General features: G+C 33.9%; 1 protein-coding gene and 1 long non-coding RNA gene across 4 annotated transcripts in view; one reads left to right on the top strand and one right to left on the bottom strand.

Annotated features, from left to right (window-relative positions):
- The window catches only part of LOC106867501 (uncharacterized), a 32688-nt gene extending 24303 nt beyond the window's left edge, over positions 1–8385 (top strand). The window contains exons 5-7 of the long non-coding RNA XR_016242346.1: positions 2116–2847; positions 6769–6870; positions 7893–8385. This is a non-coding gene — a long non-coding RNA (uncharacterized LOC106867501). The remainder of the gene's footprint in view (positions 1–2115; positions 2848–6768; positions 6871–7892) is intronic.
- Positions 1–15000, bottom strand: part of LOC106870527 (BAI1-associated protein 3) — a 1021331-nt gene that overhangs the window by 979414 nt on the left and 26917 nt on the right. The gene's annotated exons all lie outside the window — the stretch shown is intronic.

Here is a 15000-nt window from a genome sequence, read left to right as displayed (position 1 = left end):
TGTGTGCGTGTGTGTGTGTGTGTGTGTGTGTGTGTCTGTGTCTGTGTGTGTGTGCGTGTGTGTGTGACGCCGCCCAAGAGCTTCACTTTCTTTTATTTATTAGGTATTTCGTAGCAATTTCTTGTTCTTAGATTGCAAAGGCATAGCCTTTGAAGAGGGATATGATGTAGTGGGTACTAGTCCCAGAGAGGCAATGCCGCTAGACTATATTACTGTTTTCTTCAGGTTTTCGGGAAAAATGCCCACGCCTGGTCTTTTTTTTTTTAGTATACTGATTATTTAACAACCAGGTATTCTTTGAGATATGTTAGTCCAGCTGCTTTAGGGTTGGGAATGAGGTCATCAGGAAGAGAGTGCTTCCGGAGGAGCTCTTATAACAGCTGAAAATTTTGTATTCAATTGAAGCTGGGGGTTTTTTTTCGTTTTTTTTTTTTTGACATTATCATTTTTCGCATAAAACTTGAGGTCATCCACTAAGAAATTAGGGGTCATATTAATATCTGTAGTAGTTGGAAACCATAGCATGGAGCTATGTGATTTAAGTATCAACAATGATAATGTATGTATGTATGTATGTACGTATGCATATATGTGTGTATATATGTATGTATGTGTGTATGTATGTGTGTATGTATGTGTGTATATTTATGTATATGTATGTATGTATCTTTATATATGTGTGTGTGTTTCCGTGTGTGTGAGTGTGTGTGTGTGTGTGTGTGTGTGTGTGTATGTGTGTGTGTGTGTGTGTGTGTAGTTTATAGATTAGAGAAAGGGATTCTCCCTATAGAATACACGTCGTAGTCCTCCAGAGATTTGAACTTGAGCAGGAAGAGGAGTAAACATATGGACAAACAAGTTAGGCAAATTTCTATACAAAAAGTATTAGATACATTTAATACAAAAATGTATATATGTACACATATAAAAAAAGGCCGTGTTACACAGAATGAAAAGGATATCAGGAATTAAGGAGGGTTGAGTAGGAGATTTACGAGTCCAACAGCTGTTCCTGGGTGTTTGATGGTCCAACATAATGCTTGTAACTTGGTTCCATCATCGGATAACACCAGCCTCCGTCTTCAAGTATTTCGTCTGTCTTTACGTTCTGAGTTCAAATTCCGCCGCGGTCATCCTTGGCTTTCATCCTATCGGAGTAGATAAATTAGATACCAGTTGCGTACTGGGATCGATCTAATCGACTGGACCCCCTCCGCAAAAAGATTATAACGTCTCTTTCGAGGCCTCCGCATTGTCGAATATGTGCGTGAGGGCACACCACGTTAATGTGTAGGAATTACTTGCGTTTTTTGTACAAAACAAAACATTACTCCGATATATCCTCAACCATGAATATGTAGGTAAGAAATTTGCTTCGCAACAAACTACTTTCAGGTTCAACCTAAATTCGTAGCACATTGCGCAAGTGTCAGTCCCAGTCGATCAGTGCCTTCATGTAGATGGGAAAATCCGTTTTACATATACAAATATATGTATATACGTGTGATTTATTTTTGTGCTGGTCCCTGCTGCTGGGAAGCTAGAGCTGGTTGTTTACGTCCTGGTTATATAGTAGTTAGACAAATCAAAAACAACAAAGTATGCATCAGACATGAAATAAGGATTGGAGGTGAATTGTTTGTCTAAACACACCAAGGCAGCGCTCCAATATGGCCATGGGCCAATGGATAAAACAAGTAAAAGAATAAAAGTATCAACAAATTATCATAGATGTAGTATGCATTTTTCTTAAAGCGATATTCGAGTTTTTGGGATAGGTGGCAGTATTTGATGTGGTATTTATATAAGGTCAACGATTAGCATCAAAGTTTATATGATTTAACCTGACAACACTGCTGAATTATTTCAAAATCAATTAAATACCAACTATTCTTTTAACAAAATATAATCTTCGGAAACAACTCAGGATAGGTTGTACGTTTTGTCTCTTCAATATTTTTTCATTACTATACGAACTTATAATAGCAGGAGAAAATTTTCATGCCATCATAGCGGTCAAATATAATAATTTATGTTCAAGCTGCAAAATATATTTCTGTAACTAATTTATTTCATAACGGTGTAGCGAATTTATTGATTATCTCTCCTTTTCAGAGTCCAGATGCTTACAATGACCAGGAGCTGATTTATTGTTCTCAAACTGTCACTCGTCTTAAAATTACATAAGTAAAACAAAGTAATTATCAAAAATTGGTAGTAAAAAATACTGTAAATAAATCTTCTTACACAGAAACGACTAAATGAGGTAATAAATCTATTTCCTCTGTTATAAATTAGTATTTTTTTCTGAAATATGTACCGAGAAGAGCTCTCCAATATTGCGCCACTGAACAGATTTAAGACATTGCACTATGTTCTACCTTTTAGTTAGGAGAGAAGGCACCTCTGTCTTCTTTCGAAGCAAGCTGCTCCCCATCGAGGATATTTTCGAACCTCCCATCTAACAATATTGTAGGCCTCTGTATATGATCAACCAGATAGTTAAGAGAGGTGGAGAGAGTCGCAAACATTCCTCGAACTGCAGACCTGGCCTGAATACATGTTGCAGCATAATGAAGTTTAGCTAAAAGTACGCAAGAATCGGGGGTGGATGTTAAACAAAAGACGGATTAAGATCACAGCTTCAGTAGCCTATGAGAAGATTTGAACTCGTAACACAAAGACTTGTAACAAGGTATCCAGCGCGACTTTCTTACACTTCCACCAATCCAACAGCCAGAAAGTAGTGCTTGTTTATCGGCTCCCAACAAGTGGAAATTGATCTTAACGTGATTTGTAGTTACAACGCTGTTCGAAGAAATAACTCAGGGACAATTTATCCAACGCGTAAGTAATTAATCCGCTATTTTCTACTAGTTATTAAGAATAACTGACCATTAAACGTTATTTCTAACATTTAAATTGATAATAACTTTATCTGTACGGTTATTTGGGTGAGAATTTTAACAGAGTGATGCATGTTAATACTGCAGTAACTATTCATTTATGCATAGCTCAAACTGTTTACAGCATTTACTTCATAACTATTTATAGCTTAGTGAACTGGATCTCTTAAACTGAATCATATATGTTAACGATAGGATGCCGGAGGTAATGGAGGGATATAAAAAATTGATCATTCAGTTAAAAGATCAACTTGCGATGAACTCGGCCAGTTGAGGTTTCCGTTAGTGATGCAACGGTATCTAAAAATCGAGTAAATAAAGAAAAACCAGCAATATAGAATTGTTGCTTTATTTGACATTTTCAACTGAGGGAAATAAATGCACGTTGATGGAGATGACATTTTCTTCTCAGATACACCACACATAATAATACGGTCCATTGAATCACGTGTGCAAATGCGTGCAGTTAAACAGCTTTATAACTTCATCTTCAAGAACACTCACGAACACATTCCATACATTTTTGCATAGTTACATCCTGTCATGTATGAGTGAGCACACATATGATTCTCAGTACGTTTTGATGCTGATGTTATTTTAGTTTTTCAATATCATATTTGGTTTTATAACTAATATATATGCGAAAGCTTTAAGTATTGATTATACCTTTCCATACACACACACATTTTAAAATAATAGTATTAAGAAAATCAGTATATATACATACATATATATATATATATATATATATATATATATATATATATATATATATATATATACATATATATATATATATCTGTATATATATATATATATATATATAAATATAAATATATATATATATATATATATATATATATATATATATATATATATATATATATATGTATATATATATATATATATATATATATATATATATATATATATATACATATATATATATATATATGTGTGTGTGTGTGCGTGTATATCTATCTATATATATATATATATATATATATATATATATATATATATATATATATATATATGTATGTATATGTACGTATATACATAAGTAAAGAAGTATGAATAATACGTGACAACCAAGATTGAAGTAAGCACAAAATGGTTGGATGCGTGTTTGTTAAAACTGGCGTAAATTTTAAAATTTGGGTCTTTGGATGTTTTCCTAAAGCTATCCTATTTTGGGATAAGTATGTCTCGTCCTTCCATCTCCCTCTTTCTCTCTGTCTGTCTACCTCTTTCTTTTTCTCTTTCTCTCTTTCTTTATATATATATATATAGAACACAAGAGAGAGGGAGAAGGAAAAAGAGAAAAGTGCAGAAAGTTACATAATAGTGCATGAAGTATATCCGTAGTTTATATTTTCCCAGCATCTGCTCACATTACACAATACAGCTGCAGTGATTCTAGTTGTCTTTGAGCGTTAATGCATATAGCATTGTCTATGAATACAAATCGATTTCGGGGCTGGGGAATTTACTTAATGGCAAATAGCTGCCATAGATATGGATCAAAAGAAATGCAAATATGCAAGAAATGTCAGCTTGACATAACGGTAATACAGCAGGGAAAATAAGGAAGAAAAAGTGTTCTAGTAAATAGAAAATAAAACGAAAACATCGCAGAAAGGGACAAGGGAATGAGAAAGCACACTTAAGTTTACAATTAACAATGGAAGAAAAATAAATTCCATGCTGTCCCATTCAGTAGAGTTATGAAGAAATAGAAGGATATGAAGAGACTATAATAAGCCAACTGTGAAAGGAAATTGTTAAATAGTTGCTTACAAGGATTGTCGAAAGGTACTCTTTTACTTGATTCAGTCATTTGACTGCGGCCATGCTGGAGCACCGCCTTTTAATCGAAGAAATCAACCCCAGGACTTATTCTTTGTAAGCCTAGTACTTATTCTATCGGTCTCTTTTTTGCCGAACCGCTAATTTACGGGGACGTAAACACACCAGCATCGGTTGTCAAGCGATGTTGGGGCACAAACACAGACACACAGACACACACATACATATATATACATACATATATACGACGGGCTTCTTTCAGTTTCCGTCTACCAAATTCACTCACAAGGCTTTGGTCGGCCCGAGGCTATAGTAGAAGACACTTGCCGAAGTTACCACGCAGTGGAACTGAACCCAGAACCATGTGGTTGGTAAGCAAGCTACTTTCCACACAGTCACTCTTAATATTCACCCAAGTTAGTTTCCAGTTGTTTCAACTCTTTTTGAAGAAACCTACTGGATGCTCATTGCGCAGCATTGTCTTATATAAATTATCATTGCGATGTAAATATTTCATTTCATGAGAGATAATTTTATGGTTGTATTTTCATAAAATTTTACAGGCTGTTTTTAAAAAATAAACTACTGCATACATATAGATTATAATGAAATGACACAAATAAACACATAAAAAGAGGGGTGAGAGGGAAATAAATAGACATATCCATTAGGTCACTATTTGGACTTCGTCACCATATGTTTCAATCATTGATCTTATGCACAGATGTAGAGATTTTAACTGTTCACGACGAACATCTAATATATTCAGTGGAATATATTAGGTATTTGAGAAACCCGCAATAAGAAGCACACACAAAAAAACATAAGCACACATACACATACACATACACACACAGTCACAGACACACACACGCACGAACGCGCATGCATGTGTGTGCATGTATATATATATATATATATATATATATATATATATATATATATATATATATACAGGATGTCCCAAAAGTAGGTTTACAGTTATCACGTAGGTACTTTAAATTTCATTTAAAACATTTTATTACATTTAAATTTCTAACTTATAAACTGAAAAGAGAGCTTCACAAAATTAACTAAATTAGCATAGAATAATGGCTTCATATCTTATATAATTCAGATCTAAACTGTTAATATATGAATGCGAATGAAATAGTTGAATAATTGTAAACCGACCTTTGGCCACTCTATATATATATATTAGTAATTTAGAGAAGAACCGCTATGATGCAACTCACGCACACACACACACAAACACACACACACACACACACACACACACACACACACACACACACACACACACACACATTTATATATATATATATATATATATATATCCAATTTAATGTGGATGTCTTGTACTCCGAATACTGTATTATCCGCCTTTAGAAGCCCCAGTTGTCGTTTGCTACGATGTATGATATATATTTGTGCTTTTATGCATCATATGTCTGTATGAGAGGACCCTTAAGGCGATTAACGCGGTATTCAACGTTTGACAAGACATCCATTTTAAGTTGATTATAATGATTGCCTGTTGGTATTAATACTGCTTCTGTAGCCAATAATTGTGTGAGTGAGTGTGTGTGGGTTTGCATGTTTCCGCAGATTTAAACGTGAATATATTATAATCGCTGCTGTAAATCGTCATTCGAAAACATGTTTTCTTTTCAGATGTGTGAGTATTCATAGCACACACGATTCATTGAATTACAAGTGCGTATAAGTAAATAGCTTGTTTGCCGAATACTGTAAAGAAGAGCCAGATATCATGTTTAATTACACTAGATCGAGGTAGCTTTAACTGAAGAAACAACGGCGTCGCAAAGTCCCCTAATCTAATTATTCGAGTGTGCAACGAAAATACATTTGCTTAAAAGGCGAAGTTGTTTTCTAGTGATGAAATAAAACAATTCAAGTAGTAAGGTAGATAAACACAGTTATGCTTGATACATATATTTATATGGAGTACAAGATACCGATAATAATAAAAGAATGAATTAATTTATATATACGTAGAAAACTTCTGAACTGTCATGTCATATCTTCACAGTTGTTTCCAGTAGCCAAGTGTCACGTAATAATCATAATTGACAAGTAATATTCGCACGATGTCATAGGAACGTAACCGACAAGTCCAGATGATGTTATTACAGTAAGTACGGCCTCCATTTTCAAGAAAATAACAAATTCATGCCGTCTAGTAGTATATAAAAATATAGGGGAATATACAAATATAAAGACTTACAGAAGGAAAAAAAGAACAATGGAAATAGTAACATAGAAGCGGTGGTTAAGAGGCAAGATCAGAAACAAAAGATATAAAGAAAAAGAAACAGAATTAAAAGAAAGTTAATAACTCGCCTGCTGAAAGCCGAAGCGATTACTTTGGCAAACATTTTAATCAAACAGACCGAATTAAAGATTTTTATTTTGGGTAAGAGTTTTGTAGTGACTAGTTTAAGTTCGAATAATTATATGAAAAAGAGTGCACACGTGAAAACAGAGGCAAATCGTAACTCGCAAATGAATATTGCTGGCAGTATTGTGCAAGCAGTCGATAAGAGCTCTCCGCAGTTGACAAAATATTGATTTTTTTCCAGCTGGGCGTGTGTCACGTTTTTGTCGCTGGCTCAAGCGAAATCCTAGGCGAATTGAAGGTAGTCTATCTATGTTGGTAGCGCGGAATTTTAAGAAAAAGCGCTCTAAGTCAGAGAGAGCACACATGTCAAATTTGGTGAAATTCGGTTTAAAATTGTAGTAGTAGATTTGGTTCACACAACACACAGACAGACAACTTGCCTTTTAACATATAATATATAGACATACGTGTATTTATATATATATATATATATATATATATATATATATATATATATATATATATATATACTTTTATTTATATATATATAATGTATATACATATACATGTATGTGTGTACGTATGTGTGTGTATGTGTGTGTATGTGTGGGGGGTGTATAGATACCTTACCAGATGTGTGTTAAATACTTGTATATATATGTATCTGTTTGAGCGTGTATTGTTACGCGCGCTTATGTGCGTGCTTGAAAATAACCGAAAGTAAATTAGTTGGAGTGGTAACTCAGTCGAAGTATAGTATAAATGGTATGTAATAGAAAATCTAAGAATGTTTTTCATCTCCTTTCATTTGACAGGGCCAGGTTAAGAAGACGCATTACTATGTCACCACTTCAATCAATCTTATATATTAATGGAAGTTGTCACCACACTATAAACTCGAATTGTAATCTCATCAATGAGAGGAATCTGAAGTTATGAAGCCATATTCGTAGATAAAGTATTGGACATAGATACCCGTCTCATCTTTCGCAATGGTAGTAGTTTCTGACGTGAAATGATTAATATTGAGGATGCATAGATACGACAGTACTAAGAAAATAGTCACCACGAATCTTCTATCCCCGTGTCGTAGAATTCTAGATTGAATCAGCAATTGCCAAATTTCAGCGGGGTGTATTATAGATATAACATATCTAACACCATGTGTTAAAAAGAAATATTACGGGGCATTACATTCGACACATTAAGGATTTAATTTCTCATTTGATATAGGTGCAAAATTTCAGAACTATATCAGCTATGTTCAGTATATGAAATACTTTCTTATGAAGGTTGAATATTAAACACCTCGCACTAAATATGTTTTTCTTTCTAATTTTAAGAAATAATACAAAGACGTACACACATGCACACACAGCGCATATATGTGTATGTATGTGTGTGTATGTCTGTCTGTCTGTATGTATATATGTGTGTATGTATGTAAGGCATCCCCGCATAGTGCCACCTTAGTTTACGGAATTTCTCGCGTACGGAAATTGTGAAGTATGTATACTAATTTCAGCATACGTTTTAAACCTTTGCCATTACAGAAACCTGAGAATTAAAAAACTAGACTAGCTTCTAAACCAAAAGGTCGCTTTGAGGCAGTCTACCGCGAGATCAAATTAATTACCAATTTAAAAATACTATCATCATGGGACATAGATACACATATACGTGTGAATGTGCATGTGTGTATGTATACATGAGTTTATGTATGCGTCACTATAAGCCCATATGGAGTGTGAGGTGAACGTCTTGCATTTTTAACAATGAGTGTCTCTTTGTCTATATCTGTCAACCAATGTACTAATATATCTATCAATGTATCAAAATCACTAATCGAGGAGTGTTTGAATATTTTTGCCCTTAATAAACCTAACATGGTCTAAAATTTACAGGTGTTTCCTTCTCTGAGCTGTACAAAGAGATGACGTGCCATAAACGTCAAACAATTTGGGGCAAATTCTTCACCACTCAACGAAAGTGATGAACTGTGACAGAGGTTAATGTCCTTCATTCTCTCAGTAACTTTCATTCCACTATCATCATCTTTCACATTGAAGCCAATATCTTTTGAGGTAATATTGTACTCTTTAAGATATTTCTCTTCAAATGAGTTTTACAAATATACTCAGCATGTTTAGAAATTATTTCTACGCGTAGAATTGTTAGCGTTACTTGTGTTATTTAGGCTAGCATGTCGAACAACCAGATAGAAACCTCTGTTGGCTAATATTATAGCTGCACCTGGTTTAACATTGGCTGTAAATGCGTGATTACATATTATTTGTAAACAGAAAGACAAGACAAAAAGTAAGTGTTAAAACGGTTTTAAATGTAATAAAACACGCTGGTGACGGCGATAAATTGCTGGCTGTAACTGATGTGACATTCCGAATACAAAGTTCCCGGTCTGCAGCCTGAAATAAAGATTTTCTCTCAATAAACACTGTTTGTACTGAAGTCTTTGAAGCCCCTATTAATCATAATTCAGTCGGTGATTTCATTGACATTACGAAAAATAAGCAGATAAAATTACGCAAGATGAAACGAATATCAATATAAATGAAAAAGAAACTGGCTCCATGCCAGTAAGTAGATTGTTGTGGGGATGTTATGAAAGATGTTCAAAGTTACATCAGCAAATCCTAATAAACGAATTCCGAAACTGATGCTAGACCAACGCAGATTCAGATGTTTGAACTATCCTAATCACTATCAGCTACAAGGAAAGCACTAACATATACACGCGCAACAAACAAACAGACACACACACGAGCGCACAAATACACATCTACACTTAATACATATATATAGAATATATCTATACAACGAATATAAATATCTGTATGTATATATATGTATATATATATAAATAACATTTAAGACATATAAGACATATATATAAATATATATATATACATAATGTATCTATATAATATATTATATGTTGTAGATACATAATATACACACGCACACATATATATATATATATATATAAAATATATACAATATATATAGAATATATTTATAATATATTGTTATTATGTGTGCGTGTGCGTGTACGCGTGCGCGTGTGTGTGCAGTGATATACATCTGGAAATTCTCAAAGAAGCTGTACCAAACTTTGGCACAGAAAGTTACGCCAACAGCAGAACAGGAAGCCTTTGCATAATGTCAAAGAACCAAAATCGCTATCACGATAGAGGATTAACACCTTGGTTTTCAAGGTCCCTTGACTCTTCAATATTGTCCCAAAACGCCAGAGAGACCTACATGGGGTTATGTGGGTGCCTTTAAAACAAAACTGGATCGCCATCAATATCAAAGCTCTGCAGGAACACTGAAGTATAAACGTCTAGATTGAAACTTCGTTTTGCAACCTTCTAATTTTGATTTCAGTTCTACGCTCAATCCGCATAAAAAGAAACATACATACGCTTATACATGAATGTGCGTGTATATATGGCTCTATGAGTGTTTCTATGGACGTCTGTGTGGTTTTGTGTGTGTATATGTATGTGTGTGTGTACATGTAGAGACAGACACACTCATACGCAATTATACATATACACACATATGATATATAAGTGCTTACATGTCAGCATGCACATTTTCACAGAACCACATACGCATATCCTCGGGCATCTAATGAATATATACACATTCATACTTACATATCATATAAAATACCTACAATGTTATTGTAAAATTGGTCGGACAAGGAACAGTCCATTAATCAACATCTGATGTAATACATGCACAGAAATCAAAAATTCTTTTTTGTTTCTTAACATTATTTCATCTCCCTGACAATCTGTCATGCGTATGCACGCAAATGATCACGAGGATATATACATAGAACATAAACATACACACACGCACGCACATGCATATATTTCCCTCCTGTTAAGTATCTCATATCGTTTCTGATGAAAAGATATCCCTAATATCCTCGAAACAGCTGTAAGACTACCTTTATAAATGTCCTATAAATCCCACATAGCTTTGGTTTCGTTGACACATTATATTTAACACACACACACGCTCACACACACATATACATACACAGATAGATAGATAGATAGATAGATAGATAGATAGATAGATAGATAGATAGATAGATAGATAGATAGATAGATATACACGCCACACGCACATGCGAACAAACGCACAGACTCAAGAAATAGCACCATGTACATCTTTCCTTCGTTATACATACTTGTTTCAAAATACATCTACTATGCATTAATTTCAAGAACTGCATTGCCTGTTCCATATTTGTCTAGAAAGATGAGAACTGATTTTGGAAGTTAGAATATTATTTTGGTGCAAAAACGTGTTGCTCGATAAAACATTCTCTGTAACGTTCTAAATATATATTTATGCAGATTATATCAAGTATTAAATTGATTTCCTGCCATGCATATGTACTCTATCTCATTCTGATTAAGGTGAGATGTGATATAGCTGATAAGATACGTAACTTTTCTCGAAGGTTTTTATTCCCCGGGTACATGCTCTGCGAAAGACAATAGTAATATTATATGCAGTTTGGATATTTGAAATATAATACATTTAGTTCCCTTGTGATATTAGAAAACTGGTCTTAGAGAGTTATAGCTTTGAACCCCATATTTTAATAACATATATATGAGACGCAGTCCGCCCAGCTTCTGTCTACTGGATACCAGACACGATCCATAAGACATCGATAAACACGACGTATGGAGGAAGAAGCTTTCTGAAGGAGAATTGAACCGAGATATATACGGCTACGAAGCGACTTTTCGAATCAAAACAGTCTTGCCTGCACCTAATTCAAATTTTTTTGTGATCTCTTTATCTTGTGCAAGTGTCAATTAGTGGAAAATTTACCATTTTAGTAGGTGTTAATGAGGGGGAAAGCATTTAAATATTCATTTTACGATTAATGCGTGTGAAAGTGATGAATTGCAGTTATCGATACAGACAAAATGCCTGTAGATATTTTTTTCTATTTCTTAGAATTGTGAATTCAAACCGGGCTATATTTGCTTTTCTACCTTTCGTCATCAATAAAATACATTTACTTGAGAAGTTATTTGACTAGATTTGATCGAAAAGATCGATTTGATCGAAAAGATCGATTTGATCGAAAGCTGATCTCTTCTCCTAAACAATTCGAATAAACCCTTAAAAACCATATTTCTTACTTAGCAACAATATCCATGGCTTAGTTCATTCAATTCTAGGATAAATTCATATTAGAATATAAAAAAGTAATGTTTTCTTCATACCAATTCAGGTATCTTAGTAGCCGTTCCTTTCGGATCAACAGGATTACGTCTAATCTCAGCCATTTGGAGAAGTTAGTTACAGATGTTATTTGTGACCCATTAATTTTGTCGTATACCAGCATATGCATGTTTCCAAGAAGTGGATCCAATGCTAAAATTAGAGATCAAGCACTCAAAGCTAAAAATCGTCACCCAACTAGTTTGCATAAGGTCACTTCCTGTCACGTTCCGTCTTTTTGTCCACAGCTCATTGACTACTTTCTCGCTCTCTTCTACGGATTATACAAGAGTTTCTACTCCTTGGGAATAGCTGGGTCTGCATTCCCGCTCCAATTGTTTCTCATATTTACTTTGCTCTTGTGTCCAAATACCAGGCCTCTCGCTGGGTCTGCATTCCCGCTCCAATTGTTTCTCATATTTACTTTGCTCTTGTGTCCAAATCCCAGGCCTCTCGCTAGTCATCAGACCCAGTCCATCTTTCTCAGAACGTGGCTCTTTCTAGAAATTTCTTTCTGTTCATATCTGTCCTATTGGCGTTCAATAGGAGCGTTAATGATATCAATTTCACGGGCTACGCGTCCCTGTGATGTCTATGCAACTGCTCGTTTCTTCATGTATAGCATCTGAACAGATTACTTTTGAGGAATTACATGCTTCATTCGCTGGTTATGAGAATGTACGTTACATTTCATCAATTACTTGTATGCATTTGCTATTTAATGCAAAAAACGTAGTGTCATTCAGATGTCAATGTATAAATTCTCAATACTATTATTTCGATATTTATCAACTAGTTCAGATATTTCAACTGTAAAGCAATGGAACACATTCTACTCCGGTTTTGTTGTCAAATAGATTTAAGTGTATTTACAAAGAAGAAAAACTTGGTCATGATACGAATTTGCATGCATGACTATTTAGCAAATGAAAGGAAAGACGACTAACGGTTTAAATATATTAAGCATATACCTTATTTTGTCTGCTTTGCTTTTCTCAATGTTTTCTATATCATATATTTTTATGCTGTTTTCTTTAACTTTTGATGGTTCTTTGTCAGCTTATTCCACCCATTTGTATAACTCCCGTGCCTCTTTCCATTTCGCATATTTTACGTTTAAAATATGACTAAAACGTCATATTTTAATCAAACTGAACCTAACTTTGCACAGTGGTTTGGTTTATAATTTATATTTCCTTAAATTATTCCAACTAGCATGTGTCATTTTTTTCAGATATTTTCCCCTCTATTGCAAATTTTTATGACAATTTCTAAACATGAGTTGTATTATTATATCAATATATTGGATCCTGGCGCGTTATCAGTTACCTTTCTGCTCCCTCATAAAATGATACTCTCCCTATAGATATTTTAAACGTAACAAAGTCTATTTGTTTATGAAAATGTTTATTTTATTTGTTTTGTCATTTCCCGTACACTCGTAAGCTCATACCACTACGAAGAGGGTACAACCAGGATAAGAACCACTGCTTCAGATATTTTACAAAGTCACCGATATCATCCATTTTCATGTTTGATTTTACCCGGTTGAGTCTGAAACAAAACTACACACAGCCGGAAAGTGCATTAACATCATCGTACAGCTAATACTACCTCAATGTATATTTTCACTCAATATTTTAATGTACATAAACTTAGACACACAAATTACTCGCATATACACTACCAAGAATCCTCGTAAACCGTATGACTCGAGTGACATAGTAATAGTTTCTTTTCACTTTCTTCGTAGTTTCAAATCTCGCAAAACGCACAAAGGTCACTAAATTTCTAATGAACTGGCTCACTTGTTATGCACCAAACAAGATTCTCGAAATTGTTTCTCTATTTCCCAAATTAGTGTTCCATTATGTAAAAAATAAATGATACAAGAAGAAAGAATAAAAACAAGTTTCATGACGTTTAATTTCTTTACAGACTATTACCATAATCAAGACAAATAAACTGAGGTCAATTCTCTTGTGAATTTTTCCGCAACAACTGTTTATATAATGTTAATATTAGAAACCTTTTTTGTTTTGTGTTGTCAATCTAAATGTGTGCTATGTTACATAATCAGTCTGTCTGATGTAAATCGTAATGGCTGAATGTACAATAAATCCGTTCATTTATTTATTTTTTTTTTCATAACTTTTTGTATTGATAGCGTTGTGTCTAAAAATTATATCTCATTTAGATTTCCAAGCACGTGCTGGATTTATTCGTGCCAAATTAATCTGCCAGAAAAAAAAAAATTATTAAATTTACGAAACCAATTTAGTGATATAGCACTGAATAATACCTCGAAGAATGAATGCAAGCCACAAGCTTTCAATTTTCTTAGCTTTGTATAAATGACTTATTTCAAACTTAATTAGTCCACGAAGAAAACGAAAACCTTCTTCCAATGTGTAAACAAATGGATTCACTTAATTTCCATATACTAAATACACAGGCGCGCGAGTTCACGCGCACACACGCACAGATACATACACACAAACACACATATATGCATATATACATTCATTATTCTTATACAATAAAGTTATTGACAGTCACTTCGAAGTTTCGGCCAGCTAAGCCATTGTCGGAGATTAATATATATATATATATATATATATATATATATATACACACATA

The sequence above is a fragment of the Octopus bimaculoides genome, chromosome 6 (genome assembly GCF_046866305.1).
Source record: "Octopus bimaculoides isolate indiv1 chromosome 6, ASM4686630v1, whole genome shotgun sequence".
NCBI lineage: Eukaryota > Metazoa > Mollusca > Cephalopoda > Octopoda > Octopodidae > Octopus > Octopus bimaculoides.
The sequence above is the reverse complement of the archived record's forward strand: the minus strand, read 5'-3'. Positions and strand labels throughout refer to the sequence as shown.